Raw genomic sequence first — 19,063 nt, 5'->3', positions numbered from 1 at the left:
CTGTAACCAAAAAAAAAAAAAACAGATTTTTAAAAATAAATAAATTAACCACTTATTATACTTATAAATAAAGTAAAGGTGTCTAAGTTCGGGTGTAACCGAACATTATATACTCAGCGTGAGCTTCAATTGCACATTTCATTTCAGATAAATTACTTTTCTACATAACACGTGGCACCGCTCGTTTAACAAAAAATGTCTCCCCATTTCCTCTTAAAATAAAACTTGATAAGTGAAATATCATTGATTCAAAACTATTTTTCGCTAAGTTATAGCTTATTATTCTAGTCTACGACCCTTTTAAATTTGTTTTATATAAAAGTGGGCGTGGTCTTTAACCGATCTCGTCCATTTTTACTAGAAATATTTTCTACTATAGGGAAAATTTGTGTACCCAATTTTATTACGATCCGTTAATTTTTCTTCGAGTTATGGCTCCCGAAACATAGAAAATTGCTAGGTCATAAAAGGGGGCGGTGACACGCCCATTTTTTTAAATTTGAAGTTTTTCCTATTTATTGTTATAAATCGACTTGGAAAATGAAATACCAGTGATATAAAGATCTTTTCTGCAAAGATATATCTTATTTTATTCGTCCACGCCCCTTTTAAAAATCTTTTATATAAAAGTGGGCGTGGTCCTTAACCGATTTCGTTAATTTTCTTCAAATCATTCCTTGTAGTAAAGGCAATCTCTCTGCCGAATTTTGTTACGATAGATTTAACGATTTTCGATTTATGATTAATAATATTTGTAAAATTGATTTTATCACAAGTGGGCGGTGCCACACCTATTTTAAAGTTTTTTTTTCAAATTTTTATCAAGTCTCAATATCATTCCGCACGTCAAATTTCAACATTCTAGGTGTATTATTTAATAAATAATCAGGTTTTTTGTGTTTTCCATAATGTTATATATATAAAAAGTGGGCGTGGTTATCTTCAGATTTCGCTCATTTTCAATCTATTCTGGGTCCAGATAAGCTTGTGTACCAAATTTGGTGAAGATACCTCAATATTTACTCAAGTTATCGTGTTAACGGACGGACGGACATGGCTCAATCAATTTTTTTTTTTTCGACACAGATGATTTTGATATATGGAAGTCTATATCTATCTCGATTCCTTTATACCTGTACAACCAACCATTATCCAATCAAAGTTAATATAATCTGTGCACAAACAAAGCACGTTAGGTATAATTATACGTTGTAGGACTTAGGAAGCGTGTTCCAGTGAGCTCTGGACCAAGTTGAAATCCCTTCGGAACTATCCAGATCAGTTCTATGAGAGTTGGCAGCACTCAACTCATGTGTATAAATAATACGGTGCCTGTTATTTACCAAATTTTTTCTCCGAACCACCCCTAAATTTCAAACCAATCATCAAACTAAAAAATAGTATTATTTAAAAAAAAAAAATAGTATTATTACTTATGTAAAATATACAGCAAATGGATAATATCTGAATCACTATTATCGCGAGTTTTATTTTCACCCGAAATTATTCATAGTTTTTGTTCACCCTATCGCAAAGGGTGGCGAACAAATTTTTCATGTTCGAAAAAGATTTCGCCTTATTGGCAACTCTTTGTTCGGGCGAAATGAACAGCGGGCGAAATGAACAGCGGGCGAACGAAAGAAAATCAAAATGTGAGTAATTTGTTTTTGCATATTGATATTCTTATAATTTTATTTACGTTTATTATTAGCACTAAATCAATAAATAATGCGCAATCAGAAATGCTACTTGAAAAAATTATGCAAAATCCCGACATTGCAAGAGGGTTTTCAAAAGAAAATCGGGAAAAAGTCGTGGACTTCTGGAAGCAGCTAAATTTATGTTTAAATAGCCTGGGTCCCCCCATTAAGAGTGAAGCTGCGTGGAAAAAAGTAAAACTCCTTTATTGCTAAGTATGTAAACTCAATTTTTTATGACAACGTATTTTTTTTCTAGGTATAGAATGACAAAAAAGATATGTACGGAAGAAGGCGTCAAAAAATGCTATTTACGCGAGAAGGACAGGAGGCGGCCCCAACAAAACACAAAAACTTTCGACTGCAAAAGAGGCAATATACCAACTGCTGGATTTAAAAGATTCAGTTGAAGGTTTTCAAGACTCACATAGCTACGGAGTATCTTCAAAAAAGGCCAAAACGAGTTCTCCAATGGAAATAGTATCGAACATTGTACTATGTGAAGTTCCCGAAATTGCCGATAGGCGAAAAAAGTTCACCCGAACAAAAAAAGCGAAGGCGAACAATTTTCCGCGCGAACTTCACGATAAGGGTGAATATGTGTAGCTTAATATTTGAGAAACTTTTTTTCCGTGAAGCGAAACAGTGGCCTACCTACTCCAAAAAATTGTATTTATGGTGCGATTTGCTTGAAATTCGGTAGAGGGTTCAATTTTCGACTAGCTTAGCAATTAAGACACTTTTCTTTCCGGCAAGTGAACCTGTGACCGAATTATTGTAAAAAAATTGAATTGCGGTGCGAATTGCTTGCAACGGCACCTTCTTAGCTAGCTTTTTTTTCCGGGATGTGAACCAGAAACCAGCCACTTGATAAAAAAAAAAAACTAATTTATGGTGAGATTTTTTTTAAATTCAATACAATACAATTTGACCAAGTTAGTATATGAAAAACTTTTCATTCTGGGAAGTGGACCAGGGGCCAACCTATTGTAGTAAATCGTATCAACGCTGCGCTTTAGCTGAGATTAAAAAAACTTGGCGCGATTTTCCTTCGAGGAGATTTAGGATTTAGGCCGAGCTTCTCTTCAAAATTGGCGGGATGGGACCTAAATATTTTAAGCCGACACTGAACGGCATCTGTAAGGCAGATGAAATACACTTAGACTGTTTGCCAAATCACTTCCGAGGGGCGACACCTATTATAACATTTTTTTTAATGTTACCTTGCCTCGGAGGTGAACCCAGGACCCTCGTTGTCGGAGCCGGAGCACGGTACCATCACACCACGGCCGCCGAGATTTACCTTGCTTAATATTTGATAAAGTTTTCTTTCCACGAAGTGGAACAGTGACCGACCTATTCGAAAAAACGCGATTTATAGAGCGATTTGCTTGAAATTTAGTACAGTGTTTCCTCTTCGACAAGCTTAATAGTTGGGACTCTTTCTTTCTGTAGACTAGGGTCCTACCCATTTGTTCGAAATTTATTATTTAGGCAGCCTTTCGAATAGGTAAGTTTTATTATAAAATCTGCTGATAACTTTATAGCTTAAGATCGTAGATGGTATGTAAGTGGATGTAGACCAGGCTGGCCTTAGAATTTGTTTTCAAATTGGATGTGTTAGTAAGGGGTTTGATAAAGGGTGGTGGTTAAGAAGAAGAGCGAGGGGAAAGGAAGATTTATACGAAAAGCCACATGTAGAAAAAGCGAAACAGGAAAATAAGAGAGATAGGAGTACTAATCGTAGAGGGGTGAAAAAGGAAGGGAAAAGGAAGAAAAACAGAGAGGGTTGGAAATAAAGTGGGTGTAGTAAATGTTGTTAATAATGGGGAAAGAGCGAGAGGAAAATAGAAATAAGAGGAAGCAAAAGAAGGGAAAGAGATGAAAAAAATATAGGAACCAGCAATTTTCGGGGAAGAACAAAGCTGTCCGGTACTCTAGTTTTCCAAATAAAATTATATGGGATTTCGCACTTACGCATATCTAAATATGTATATGAAAACAGCGATCAACTCAAAAAAATTAAAAAACTTATTCACTCTAATTAGTGGAGGTATTCTTCCATCAAGTATACAGTTCTGTAGGTTTTGAAATTGGAAGCCCGGTGGTACTCCTAAATTCAAACTTTCAGATCTTTTTGTTAGCTTTATTTAAATCTAAGTTTTCCGTCTCCGTTTAATAACACGCCAACCCTTTCCCCACCAAGTGTTGTTCAGATGCCACCTGATACTCGATACCTGTACTCATTTAAAAGGATAGAGGAGAGTAATTTATACCAAAAAATATCGAGGAGAAGTTTTCGATAACTACTCGTGTAATCTTAGTAAAACTTATGAACTACTTACATATTAAAATAACATTGGATTATGATGGACGTAATAATTACTTTCAAAATTAGGTTCCGGATTCCTAATGCTGTAATTATTACTTAACAGCAAAACTACTTTAGATTTCTTACTTTCATTCTAAATTTTATGTGAGTTCATTCTAAATTTTATGTAGTATAATCTACAGCTTACTTTGGATTTAACGTTTTTTTTGTCTATGTAATTATTAAATTAAAGTGGAGATCGCATTTTCTAATTTATTTATTTTTTTTCAATTTATTTATGAGCGGAACGAAATAATCTCAAAATTGAAAATTTTTTGGGGCATTTTTATATATGAAATGAACATTGCCAAATGTTTCTTAAAATATAATTTGGCGGAAATTGTCAGGGCAGTTAGAAAAATACAGAAGACATGATTTGACACGGGTAACCGATACTTACTGTGCCCACGTACTCGATACCTTAGAACGTACTCGTGCGAGGTAATCGACTACGAAAAATAATTGGTACTTGAGAAAAGTACTCGTAGTTCCTCGTATCGGAACAACACTATCACCACCCTTACCTCATTCACGTAGGTATTTTCTAAACCTAACGGCGCTGGCGATAGCAAATAAAAATTTGCGAGCGATTGAGAATATAAGTATATTTGAAATATGTATTTTTCTTTTAGCGTGTTTAGAGGCTAATCTTTTAATAATATTTATTTGTTTACATGTCTTTTTACAATGTCTATTTTTAGTTTGTTATATTTTTTTTGCATCTACTTCAGATTGGCTATAATTTTGAATTTGCTCCTGAACTCATAGTGTTAATTTTTTACGTCAGAAAAGCCACATTATAGCCAAGCATATACATATATTTGTATGTATGTATTAGAGATATACGCCGCCGATTTTAGTCGCTTTTCGCACGCCGCCGCGGAATGTCAAAAATATCGGCGCGGCGGCGGCGGCGTCCGGCGCGGTACTATATTCTCTACTCATTTAAGACTGTTTAGGCCATTTATTGAATAACAACTTTCCTAAATACTTTTTTTTTCATTTCGTTTCGTTTATTAACGTTAAAAACGTCAAATTAACGAAATGATTTCGTTTCGTTTTCTGCCATATCAAAACGAAATCAAATCGTTTATGTTGATTATTAATTTCAAGCTATGCTGGCAAAGCTGATTGATGGCGGAGTCATTAAAGGTGAAAGCATTAGCCAAGCTGATTGCAACTTTTCTCATGAATTTTGACAGTACGAACATTTCTCAGAGTATTTTTGACATTACCACCAACGAATTACACAAACAAATTACATGGAGTTTGTGTGTATGTCCGCTCGCTGTTGCCACCTTACGGCTTCACCATGGCTATGGCATTGCCAGCACAATTCAAAACATACAGTATCACGTTTTTGTTAACGTTTTTAACGTTAACGAAGCTTTTCGTTTCGGTTAAAAACGAGATATAATTTATCTTGATAATTTCTTTATCGATAATATTTCGAAGTGTTTCAACGGAAACGGTGGAAATTTTTTGATAAACGATTAGCTTAACGTTAAGGTGCATCCTTGGTCGTGTGTATGGTTTAAGTATAAAATAGTTTCACCATATATTAAGCGCAAGGGATGTTTCGTAACGTTAATTGTAACGTTTACCAAAAAAACCAATCGTTTCTGTTGAAACGATTCAGATTTTTAACGTCTAGGTTATAAACGAAATAATATTTAGTTTTATAACATAAACGAAGTCCAATCGCTGATTTTGAACACACGAGCAGCAGTAGCAGGTAGCTACCCCGTGAGACACTCGCGCACAACCAAGACATGATTACTTTCAAAACTTTCTCATACCATTGTCCATTAGCATGTATGGCATGCAAGCACAAAAACATACGAACGCGGCTCGGCTGCTAAAACAGCAACAAACACAAAGATTTATTTTGAACGACGCGATTGAGTTTGTTACGCTAATTTAGTGTTTAAACGAAACGAAATTATTTTGATAAGTTATATTTGCGCTTAAACGAAACGAATTAGATTTGAATTGTTTGTTAAGCATCTCTGATTGAGCGCCTTTCATCCGCTGAAGTAGATTTCTACTACTAGGAACTACTGTTTTTAACGCGCTTTTATTAGCTTGGCCTGTACGTAACGGAATTTTTGAGCTTAATTTTCACCGGTTTCTAGAAGTCTGATTAATTTGAAACTTTGCATACGTATCAGGGACCGATGACAATGCATTAATGTGGTGGTGTGGTGACATAAGGTCAACGGACATAAGGTCAATTGGCCTTATTACCACTTTGAATGGCTATAAGTTTGATTGAAACTTTGCACACGTATCAAGACTCAATGACAATGCATTAATGTGATGGAGCGGTGACATAAGGTCAACGGCCATAAGGTCAATTGGCCTTATTAGCACTTTGAACGGCCATAAGTTTGATTGAAACTTTGCACACGTATCAAGGCTCGATGACAATGCATTAATGTGATGGTGTGGTGACATAAGGTCAACGGCCATAAGGTCAATTGGCGTTATTACCACTTTTAAAGGCCATAAGTTTGATTGAAACTTTGCAAACGTATCAAGGCTCGATGACAATGCGTTAATGTGATGGTGCGGTGACATAAGGTCAATTGGATTTATTACCACTTTGAATGGCCATTAGTTTGATTGAAACTTTGCACACGTATCAAGGCTCGATGTAATGCATTAATGTGATGGTGTGGTGACATAAGGTCAACGGCCATAAGGTCAATTGGCGTTATTACCACTTTTAGAGGCCATAAGTTTGATTGAAACTTTGCACACGTATCAAGGCTCGATGACAATGCATTAATGTGATGGTGTGGTGACATAAGGTCAACGGCCATAAGGTCAATTGGCGTTATTACCACTTTTAAAGGCCATAAGTTTGATTGAAACTTTGCAAACGTATCAAGGCTCGATGACAATGCGTTAATGTGATGGTGCGGTGACATAAGGTCAATTGGATTTATTACCACTTTGAATGGCCATTAGTTTGATTGAAACTTTGCACACGTATCAAGGCTCGATGTAATGCATTAATGTGATGGTGTGGTGACATAAGGTCAACGGCCATAAGGTCAATTGGCGTTATTACCACTTTTAAAGGCCATAAGTTTGATTGAAACTTTGCACACGTATCAAGGCTCGATGACAATGCGTTAATGTGATGGTGCGGTGACATAAGGTCAATTGGATTTATTACCACTTTGAATGGCCATTAGTTTGATTGAAACTTTGCACACGTATCAAGGCTCGATGTAATGCATTAATGTGATGGTGTGGTGACATAAGGTCAACGGCCATAAGGTCAATTGGCGTTATTACCACTTTTAAAGGCCATAAGTTTGATTGAAACTTTGCAAACGTATCAAGGCTCGATGACAATGCGTTAATGTGATGGTGCGGTGACATAAGGTCAATTGGATTTATTACCACTTTGAATGGCCATTAGTTTGATTGAAACTTTGCACACGTATCAAGGCTCGATGTAATGCATTAATGTGATGGTGTGGTGACATAAGGTCAACGGCCATAAGGTCAATTGGCGTTATTACCACTTTTAAAGGCCATAAGTTTGATTGAAACTTTGCACACGTATCAAGGCTCGATGACAATGCGTTAATGTGATGGTGCGGTGACATAAGGTCAATTGGATTTATTACCACTTTGAATGGCCATTAGTTTGATTGAAACTTTGCACACGTATCAAGGCTCGATGTAATGCATTAATGTGATGGTGTGGTGACATAAGGTCAACGGCCATAAGGTCAATTGGCGTTATTACCACTTTTAAAGGCCATAAGTTTGATTGAAACTTTGCACACGTATCAAGGCTCGATGACAATGCATTAATGTGATGGTGCGGTGACATAAGGTCAACGGCCATAAGGTCAATTGGCCTTATTAGCACTTTGAATGGCCATAAGTTTGATTGAAACTTTGCACACGTATCAAGGCTCGATGACAATGCATTAATGTGATGGTGTGGTGACATAAGGTCAACGGCCATAAGGTCAATTGGCGTTATTACCACTTTTAAAGGCCATAAGTTTGATTGAAACTTTGCAAACGTATCAAGGCTCGATGACAATGCGTTAATGTGATGGTGCGGTGACATAAGGTCAATTGGATTTATTACCACTTTGAATGGCCATTAGTTTGATTGAAACTTTGCACACGTATCAAGGCTCGATGTAATGCATTAATGTGATGGTGTGGTGACATAAGGTCAACGGCCATAACGTCAATTGGCGTTATTACCACTTTTAGAGGCCATAAGTTTGATTGAAACTTTGCACACGTATCAAGGCTCGATGACAATGCATTAATGTGATGGTGTGGTGACATAAGGTCAACGGCCATAAGGTCAATTGGCGTTATTACCACTTTTAAAGGCCATAAGTTTGATTGAAACTTTGCACACGTATCAAGGCTCGATGACAATGCATTAATGTGATGGTGTGGTGACATAAGGTCAACGGCCATAAGGTCAATTGGCGTTATTACCACTTTTAAAGGCCATAAGTTTGATTGAAACTTTGCACACGTATCAAGGCTCGATGACAATGCGTTAATGTGATGGTGTGGTGACATAAGGTCAACGGCCATAAGGTCAATTGGCCTTATTGCCACTTTGAATGGCCATAAGTTTGAGTGAAACTTTGCACACGTATCAAGGCTCGATGACAATGAAATAATGTGATGGTGGGGTGACATAAGGTTAACGGACATAAGGTCAATTGAACTTATGACCACCCTAAATGGCCATAGATTTGAAACCTTGCACATAATGCGAAAAACGCATTCCTTTATTAATGATAGAAGTGGATGCATGGCACATCTACGAAAGAGCATGCTGGAGCCCTTTTTAACACGCTTTTATTAGCTTGGCCTGTATCTATCTATGTATCCATGTATGTATGCAACGGAATCTGGAGTGGAGCCGAGAGCCCCGGTAATGCAGAGCTCCGAACTCCGTTTCACCTTTTGAAGCATTTTAAGATAGGCCAAGGCACCATAAGAAGAATCAGGCGCACAATGGCTGGTCACCTTAGGGGAGAATCCCCGGGAGGTGCCAATTGCCCTCTTGCAGGTGAACAGCTCTGTTGCTGCCTTCTTGGATCGCTCCACTATATGGCCACTCCATAATAGCTTCCTATCCAGAATGACTCCCAAAAACTTGACTTGATCGCTAAACGCTAAGAACGTACCCCCAATTCTTGGCTGTGTAAGATTTGGTACTTTGCACCTCCTCGTGAAGAGGACAAGCTCGGTTTTATCCGGGTTGACTTCCAAACCTGTGGCGGGGTGGAGCAGCTCCAGGATGTCAGCTGGGTCCGTTGGCGTCACTGGAGCCCAGGCTCTAGCCCTGATATCACGCGCCTCCACTACCTTGAGGCGCGCGCCCGGATATACCACCCCTATCAGCGTGACGGCGGCCCTTTTTGCGAATATCTCGAAAACTAAATGAAAACCTAAATTATCTTTTGTGGCCCTAAAAAGCACCTAAATAGCTCCTAATTTTGATATATTTTTATTTAAAATAAAATGAAATTTAAATTGTGGGTGTGGACCCTAAAAAGCACCTAAATAGCTCCTAATTTTGATATATTTTTTATTTAAAATAAAATGAAATTTAAATTGTGGGTGTGCCAGCTTGACGTTAAGCAAGCAGACCCACACTTTTTTGCGAATATCTCGAAAACGAAATGAAAACCTAAATTATATTTTGTGACCCTAAAAAGCAACTAAATAGCTCCTAATTTTGATATATTTTTTATTTAAAATAAAATGAAATTTAAGTTGTGGGTCTGCTAGCTTGACGTTAAGCAAGCAGACCCACACTTTTTTGCGAATATCTCGAAAACCAAATGAGCACCTAAATTATCTTTTGTGGGCCTAAAAGCACCTAAAATGCACTTAATTCTCAAACAACTTAAACTTATTTTTGAGCACTTGGGTCTGCCAGCTTTACGCACGTCAAAAAATAAACTTTTAGCAGGTCGATGTCTGCACACTGAAGATATTTCAAAAAAATTTATTGGAGAGGTCGTTATTAGATCCCTCAACCCAAATCAGCATGTTTTTTTAATTTTTGCCTGTATGTATGTTTGTACTCGCATCACGAGGGCTTTGGCACATTTTTAAAATTTTTGAGATATCTATCTTAACCCGTTTCCGAGGCATAGTCCAAAATGTGTTTCAGGAGGATTACATATTAGAGCTTACGATTTCTTCTCGAACACAAGCGAGATTTTCGAGACCATAGGAATGGAGAACTCGACTTCTCGCGAGATTCTCGTGTCTCGAAGTACTCGTAAATCTCGCGACATAAAATTAATTGCTGTATGGACAGTATTTATACACTTGTTTTTATTACATATTTATTATACATATAATTTTGTTCGCAATATTTTATTTTTTTTTTTAACGAGACATCGATAACACGGCTTCTCGCGAAATTCCCGAATCCCGAAATACTCGTAATACTCGCGAGCTTCTCGACTTTCAATTCAGTCGCTGAATTGGCAGTATGCTATACATTTCGGTGTTTTTTAGTTGTGGTTTTGTGGAAATTTTCGCTTGTGCCCCAGAAGAAATCGTAAGCTCTATATAAAACAGCCAATGAATCGATTAAATTGAATGTCGAGAAGCTTGTGAGTATTATGAGTATTTCGAGATTCGAGAATCTCGCGAGAATTGAAAGTCGAGAAGCTCGCGAGCCTTACGAGTAATTCGAGATTCGAGAATCTCGCGAGAAGGCGAGACTCGTGAGAAATCTCTTCTCGAACAAGTTCGAGAAATCGTACGCTCTAATACATATAATGAAATTCTAACAGGTCGATGTCTGTACATTGAAGATATTTCAGAAAAGTTGATAGGAGATGTCCTTCTTTGACCCCCTGAGCCCATATCAGAAGTTTTCAAAATGTTTGTCTATCTATCTGTATGTTTGTACTCGCATCACTCAGAAACTACTGCATAGAATTGAGTGCACCTTACACTGTTGCATCCGACGAGGTCTAACTTAAATTTTACGATACATTTTAAACCCCCAGATTTCTAGAGTGTTTAAACCCAAAACATTGACCCGGGTATTTTTCAAATGCATTTTGACAATATGGATACCTAATGAAAGCTACTGATGAGGACATTTATAAATTTCTAAGATATCATAACCCGTTTCCGATATATGGGCCAAAATATTGTTCAGGGGTACTATTATAAATAAAACTATAAATGAGGTCGCTACATTAGTACCCCGGAAGCGGTTTCGATATTACTTGGCTTTCGTATCCAACAACAAAATCCTTCAGTAATGCAACACGGCACAAAAACTTAAGAGAATATACCGTCCAACGCTTTTATTTAATTGTCTGATCAACGCCCTAGATTGATGAGGAGTGTGATGACTAGTACCTAGGACCTACCTAATTATTTTTAAGCTTTTAGTATTATTATTACTTCATGTAAGTATTGTTTCCAATAAAACCATTTAACTTAAACATTTTTTTTTTATCTTTTTTTACTGTATGACCGTGTCAGTAAAAATTGGTTACAATAACAAGTGCCTAACGTATGGCAAGCCTAGCTATAGGGCTTATTTTTGTTTTAATTATTGTATATATGTATGTTTGTTTTTCTGTGACGATTTTCGCCTCCAAATGTGTAATTTTATTAGAAACAAAGTACATAATCATAATTTCCTTTTGGCATTAAGCCGAAAATACAAAGATGATGTTTTATTTTCGTAGAACGACGCAGCCACAAATAGTAAAAAACAAAAATAGTTGTCATAGCAAGAACGTCACCTTTGCCTTGAAATTCTGCAATTTGCAATTATGTCCAAGGAAAATTACTGGTACAAACTTAAAATTTAAGTATTTTTAGAACATAGCTTTTTAATTATTCTGGGAAATGTGATATTTTTTGATTAAACTAGCTTTTTCGCTTGTAGTATACGGGTAATACTTACATCCGGCGCCTGATTTGCGAATAGTCCGTTTACGTCTTTTACGTTTAGTATGAAGGCGGGGATGTTCAGCGAGAGACTCCGCACTAACGCGAATCCTCCCATTCTATTTTAGGGCACCGATCAGCCTATACTGCCGACGACTACCCCTAGAGATGCAACCAGCCGCTGTTCAGGTAAATCCAAAGAGTATCCTAAATCAGCGACGCTCACATTTTCCCAACTTCGCTTTGGTACGCGCTCCAACGCCTATTGCCGCTGTGGTCACCCAGCTTTCCGGCCGGTGCCACCGCTGTCATACCGTCACACGTTTGTTGCAGTCAGGAAGCTGTCCGTCGTTACAACGACCGTTTCCCGCTGGTTACCATACCGCCGTTGCCAAAGTGGTCTCTCCGTCACTACGACGAACATTTGCTATCCGCCACCGTACCGCGTTCAGCCGTTGCCGCGCTGATACACTCCATCGCCTCATTTCCCCAACTGTCGGCAGTATGCAGACTGTACAGTGTGCGTGTGTGCATTCGGCAGTGCGCACAGTGTTTTTATTTAGAGGGGGTTTGTGGGACCTCTGATTGACCCTGTTGTTGTTGTTGTAACGATAAAGACTCTTCCCGAAGGATTTGGGGATTCTTATCGATGTTGAAAGTCCTTTGCCGGATATACATAGATCCGGTATGTTCCGGTAATAAACACCATTAAAGTACTAGCCCGACTATCTCGGGAACGATTTAATATGACCACATTGAACCTTCTTGATCATCCCGCCCCCTTCATATTTGGAACAGGATTCGCCTCGCATAGGTGATGTTGACAATTGGGTTGCGGAAGCTATGCATTGCGCTTATCAACCCCTTCAATCCCTCTGATTGGCCCTGGATTCATTGAGTGCTTCCTAAGCCTTCGAAAAAACCAAACCCATAGTCCTATCTCAGCTGCCGATTCGAAAACGTTTTAACTCAGAAATGATATCAATAACATCAGTTTCAAATTCATCGAGACAAAAAATTTAACTCAGAAAAACACTATTAACGATCCCTGATTTATACAACGGGCCAAATAAGTAATGAACCGCTTGGAAAGGTACAAAAAATAAACAGAAAAGAAGAATACAAATAAAGAAAACTAGCTCAGCAAGGTTGACCTCATTTCTATGGCAAAATATGATTATAATCATAATGAAACTGTTGTACCTACTTAAACTACATACATACATACGTACTTAATATATATTTATTCGACCCCAAGACACAGCATTAATAATAAGTCCGTATGTACTTGTATGTAGATCACAATTCCGCCGGAAACTGAATATTTTTGTAGCGGTAGATCCACTTTAGCAACAAAGGCATTTTAAAATAAATAAGAATAAAAATAGACAAATTACGGTCAACGAACCACAAGCTTTTTACTGCTAGCAAACCAATGTAATTTTCAAGTATTGTGTAGTGTTTTGTTACATTGTACACCCCCACCACCCCACCATACAATGTTCTGGAGCACAATAGCAAATGGGACACAATAGGGAATTTAGCGAAAAGTCGGAGCTGTAGGGTTTATTTTTATTCCCACCACAAACAAATTCGACCAGAGAAGCTTAAAATTCTAAGCAACATACATCATAGCTTTCTATAGCCCCTTCCTATCCTTGGAGATTTTACGAACCTCAAGCCTTCGAAGCAAAAGCAAAAGAGCTAGTGCTGATTTTTCACCACGTACTTCTTTTCTACAACCCGAAGATAGTTTTCTTTAAATCAGTGAGAAAAAATTGCAAAATAAAAATGAAATTGTCTTCTGCAAGAATGAAATGAATTTTGCCTAATTGAAAAGGAAGGTTAGGTTAGGTTGAACTGGCCGGTCAATAAAGAGCTCACATAGACTGAATGTGACGTCCCTTATTTTAGCTGCCAAAGGTTGGCGTAATAAGTTGAAAATTTTACATAATGAGTAGCTAATTATTTGCAAATTAATTGCGAGAAAAAAAATGTATAGCTTTACAAATTTTTTTTTATGAGATTCTGCGCTAAAATAAGACTGAAGTTAGCGAAACCAATCAGCGAAAGGTTGGCGGAATAAGTTGAAAATTTTACATAATTAGTAGCTAATTAATTGCGAGAAAAAAAATTTATAGCTATACACATTTTTTTGTATGCGTTTCTGCGCTAAAATAAGACTGAAGTTAGCGAAACCAATCGGCGAAAGGTAGGCGGAATAAGTTGACCTGGCACCTGATTGGGGTTCTTCCGCTTGGTAGTCAAACAAATTCTGATAACACTCTGGACACATTCAGACGTCCCTTATTTTAGCGGCGAAAGGTTGGCGGAATAAGTTGAGAATTTTACATAATGCGTAGCTAATTAATTGCAAATTAAATGCGAGAAAAAAAATTTATAGCTATACAATTTTTTTTATGGGTTTCTGCGCTAAAATAAGACTGAAGTTAGCGAAACCAATCGGCGAAAGGTAGGCGGAATAAGTTGAAAACTTTAGATAATGAGTAGCTAATTAATTTCAAATTAATGCGAGAACAAAAATGTATAGCTTTACAATTTTTTTTTTATGAGATTCTGCGCTAAAATAATACTGTTTTCACACAGAAACTTAATGATCTCATTTCACCTTCTAATGAAATCGTAAATTTTTTGCTTTCACACAGAAGTAACTGCTCGATTAGTATGAAGGATGAAATGTCCAGCGAATAAAATGACAATGCTGTATGACAGATAGTCATGGCGGAACGATACAAGGTGGCAGCATGGTGACATACCTACATACATAAATAAGAATTCCATGTACTTTGTTTTTGTAAATTCGATGGACAAATGTCAAAATCCTACTGCGCCGGAAGTTGATGTATCAAATCAAATAAAAAAAGGTTATAATCAGCTGTTCGATGCGGCCACCTTGTATCGTTCCGCTATGCAGACAATGACATTTACTTTGACAAATGACATTTTTAAGCACTGAACACACCAAAAACTAAGAAACTGAACGCTCCCAACAGAGTTGCATTGTGCTTTTGACTTCATTAGGCATTCGATTAGCTACTAATGAAATAATTATAGATTCGAATTTTGTAGGGAAGATTGAGCTCTTATTTTAGCGCAGAATCTCATAAAAAAAAATTTCTAAAGCTATACATTTTTTTTTCTCGCAATTAATTTGCAATTAATTAGCTACTAATTATGTAAAATTTTCAACTTATTCCGCCAACCTTTCGCGGCTAAAATAAGGGACGTCTGAATGTGTCCATAGTGTTATCAGAATTTGTTTGACGACCAAGCGGAAGAACCCCAATCAGGTGTCAGGTCTTATGTTATAGAATAACTCCGCCCTCTTGGCAAATACTAAAAGTCGTCTAGAACCCAGTTTAACTACTACCTCGAGACCTGGCAATTCTGCCGACCCTAATAGCTGGAGCCATGACCTGGCGAGCGCAGAAAAATGAACACAGAACGTGCTCAATGATTTCTTCCTGCAGCTCGCGCTTCCTACATCCACTGTTACTGACAACTTATAAGCATGTGACGCCAGAAGGCAGTGTTCAGTTAGTATGCCCATCGCGGGCCTTAAGTCTTCTCTCTTCAGAGATATGAGCCAATTTCAAAGTCTAAAATCGTAGGCTTTGCACATAATCTTAGAAATTTTGCAGCGCAGCGCTTGTGTCCACGCCTTTCTTTCTTGTTGGATCATATGCAACTCCTGCCTCTTTTTTATATCTCCCAAACGAATGGCGATGTCTATCGTCGATTCAGCGAGTGTTGCACCCTCCTTTGCCAACTCATCGGCCTTTTCGGTACCTCATATCCCTTTTCTGATCGGTAACCCAGTAAAGATGTATGATACGGGCTGAGCGAAGTTTTCCAATGCATTTCTTTGCATTGCAGAACACTTCTTAACTACTGTGTGTGTGTACTGTATGAGATTATTGCCCTAATTGCCGCCTGACTATCAATAAATATATTGACGCGCCTGCTGCTTTCTTTATGGCTATAATTTCCGGCTGAAAGGCGCTCCAGTAATCTGGCAGCCTATAGGATCTACTTACATATTTCTCGACCAACATCAGAACCGACCCCTTCCATTAATTTGAAACCATCCGTATGTATGCACGTGTATATGTTCTGCCATTTCAGTACCCTGGCACCAACCCTGCGGCTCAATTGTGACCCCAAGATCCCTCTTGAAGCTCAGGCACGGAACCATATATTCCGTTTGCCCGATATTAGATGGGGCTATACTGCTATGGCCATACGGCCTGCACTCACGCTGCCACGAGGCCTTAAGCCTTGTTGCGTTTGCTAACGCGATATTTTTGACCATCAGGTCTGCAGGCGGGATGTGTAGAATGGCATGCAATGTTGCTGCCGGAGTAGATTTTAGGGCTGTGGTTATGCTTTTTATTGATACTCTGCATATCCATTAAAGTTTTTCGGTATACGTACGTTTTTGTGTGGTTGTCCACCAAAAAAAGGACCCCATAGTAATTGAAAAGGAAACTCGATCTCGAAATTTCTGCGTTTGAAAATTCGTATACAACTATACGCAACATCCCTAGTACACACAACGTATATGAATACATATGTAGACTCCTATATTTTACACAATCAATCCTTTATTTATAAGTCACAAACCGCATCTCAACCTAGTTTACAATTATCCAACAACAAAATATGAGTTTAGGTATCATGCTAATTCATTTGCCACATGCCATAAATGATGTTACTCGTAACTCTAAATTTAGATTGTTGTTATATGCATAAAGAAGAGACACAAGGTGCCTTCGTTTTTAAAACATGTGATTTTATGTGCATTAAACCGTTTCAGAAAGAAATCCAAAAAAGGCACGAGTACTCGTAAATTTTGATATGCAAACATATCTACAGGATATAAATCAAGGAAACAAAGATTTTTAAGTAACCTGGACCTCGCACAGGGGTTAAAGTTAAACCACAACAGAGGTAACTTTACCAGAAACAACGGACTTTTTGAGAAGGGCTTTGTCGACATTTACCGACAAGTTATTGTTTTATTATCGGTTTATTATTGATAGCGAAATATTATTGTCGAGTTTACAATTTATCAGATTGGTATCAATTTATCAGCTTTTCATCGTTTTCTGGTTGGTTTCTTATCGACGTGTTATCGATTTTATATTGAAGTTTTATCGGTATCTGCTTTACAGCAGATCGTCTTTGACAAATCATTATGATAAAAAAATTGGTAACACTCCGATAAGGAATCGATACATTTTTTATAGCAAAATCGATAACTTTTCGATAACACGCCGATAACGAATTGGTAAAACCCCGATAACAAATCTGTAAGTTTTTTGATTTAGGGCAAGGAAAATTCTTTCTTTGGTACTTATATATGGGGTATTCCATCCCAATTCGACCAATTTTGAACCCGACCCCTTTAGAATTGGCTGAACGTTTTTCTTCTTTTTCTAGCTTACGAAAGACGTTTTTCAGAATTTTTTCAAATTTTTTCATCCAACTCAAAAAAAGGTATGAATTTAAAAAAAACACCGTTTTTGTTTTCAAAATGCTATAACTGTTTCAAAAATTGACCGTCTGGGATCTTTTTTTTTTTAAATTTGTTTTTAAATGTACTTTTCGGAAAAAATACAAACAAGTTTTTAAAGTTTTTTTTTTTTTTTCAATTAAATAAAAAAAATCGGTCCACTCCGGGATTAGTGGGGATGATTGCATAATTGATTGACGTTTTTTATGAGTAAAAAAAAAATGGCGAAATTCGAAAAATCTCGAAAAACTGAAAAATTACAAAAAAAAACTTTAAAAATTGTTTGGAATTTTTTCCGAAAAGTACATTTAAAAAAAAATTAAAAAAAAAAAGACTCCAAACGGTCAATTTTTGAAAAAGTTATAGCATTTTGAAAACAAAAACGGTGTTTTTTTTTTAATTCATAACTTTTTTTGAGTTGGATGAAAAAATTCTGAAAAACGTCTTTCGTAAGCTAGAAAAAGAAGAAAAACTTTCAGCCAATTCTAAAGGGGTCGGGTTCAAAATTGGTCGAAATGGGATGGAATACCCCATATATAAGTACAAAAAAATCTGTAAGTTTCCGAAAAAAATTGATATTCTGTTGATAACATATCGGAAAAGTAATCGATAACTTTTTGGTAACACTCGGAAAAAGATAGTAAAAATCCGATAAAAAATCAATAACATATTGATCACATATCAGTAACTTTTCTTTGATAAATCGATAATTTCGATAACAAATAAAAAATCGATTTAATTTATTTTATTCTTTTAAATACATTTTTATTTTATTTTATTCCATTTTATTTTATTTCATTTTATTTTATTTTACATATTTTACTTTATTTTAGCTTATTTTGTAATATTTTTTTATTTAATTAAATTTTTCTCTTTGTTTGACCTTTATTATTTCATATAAATATAACCAAATAATGTACAAAAATGTTGCAACCAACAAAACATTAAAAAAAAAAACAAAAAAACCTGAATACCTTATCACGTGCTTTGTTTTTGTAAACACTTTGAGTACCAGTAACAAAAAAGGCATACCCTCATTTCTGGCTTTTTATTTTCAACAGCATTGTATACATCTCTTCGTGCATTTGCAAGCATAAAAATCGCGTATTTGCTCTGAGACTTAAATAAATAAAATAAATGTAAGGCGCGTTAACCTCTGAAGAGATTTTAGGCCGAGCTTCTCTTCCAATTTTCGTCGTGCTCCTTTTAATTTTTCTTACAAATTGGCGGGACGAGATCTACTTGTTTTATGCCTACTTCAAACGGCACCGGCAAGGCAGATGAGTTTTCACTGAGAGCTTTTCATGGCAGAAGTACGCTCGGAGTGCTAGCAAAACACTGCCGAGGGGCGACCCCGTTAAAAAAATTGTCTTCTAACTGAAAAAACTTTTTTCTAAAATTTTGATGTTCCTTTGCCCGGGGCGGTCGTTTAACGACCAAACCGAAAAACTCTATCAAAAACCAGGATCTAGGCAAGACTAGAAGCTTTCTAGGAACTATGCCACTTGCTGCTTCTAG

General features: G+C 36.9%; 1 protein-coding gene across 3 annotated transcripts in view; it reads right to left on the bottom strand.

The window, feature by feature from the left end:
• Positions 1-19,063, bottom strand: part of Ptpmeg (protein tyrosine phosphatase Meg) — an 85,283-nt gene that overhangs the window by 47,452 nt on the left and 18,768 nt on the right. The gene's annotated exons all lie outside the window — the stretch shown is intronic.

This window comes from Eurosta solidaginis, chromosome 5, assembly GCF_040869045.1.
Source record: "Eurosta solidaginis isolate ZX-2024a chromosome 5, ASM4086904v1, whole genome shotgun sequence".
Taxonomy (NCBI): domain Eukaryota; kingdom Metazoa; phylum Arthropoda; class Insecta; order Diptera; family Tephritidae; genus Eurosta; species Eurosta solidaginis.
This window is presented reverse-complemented; position numbering and strand designations above follow the sequence as displayed.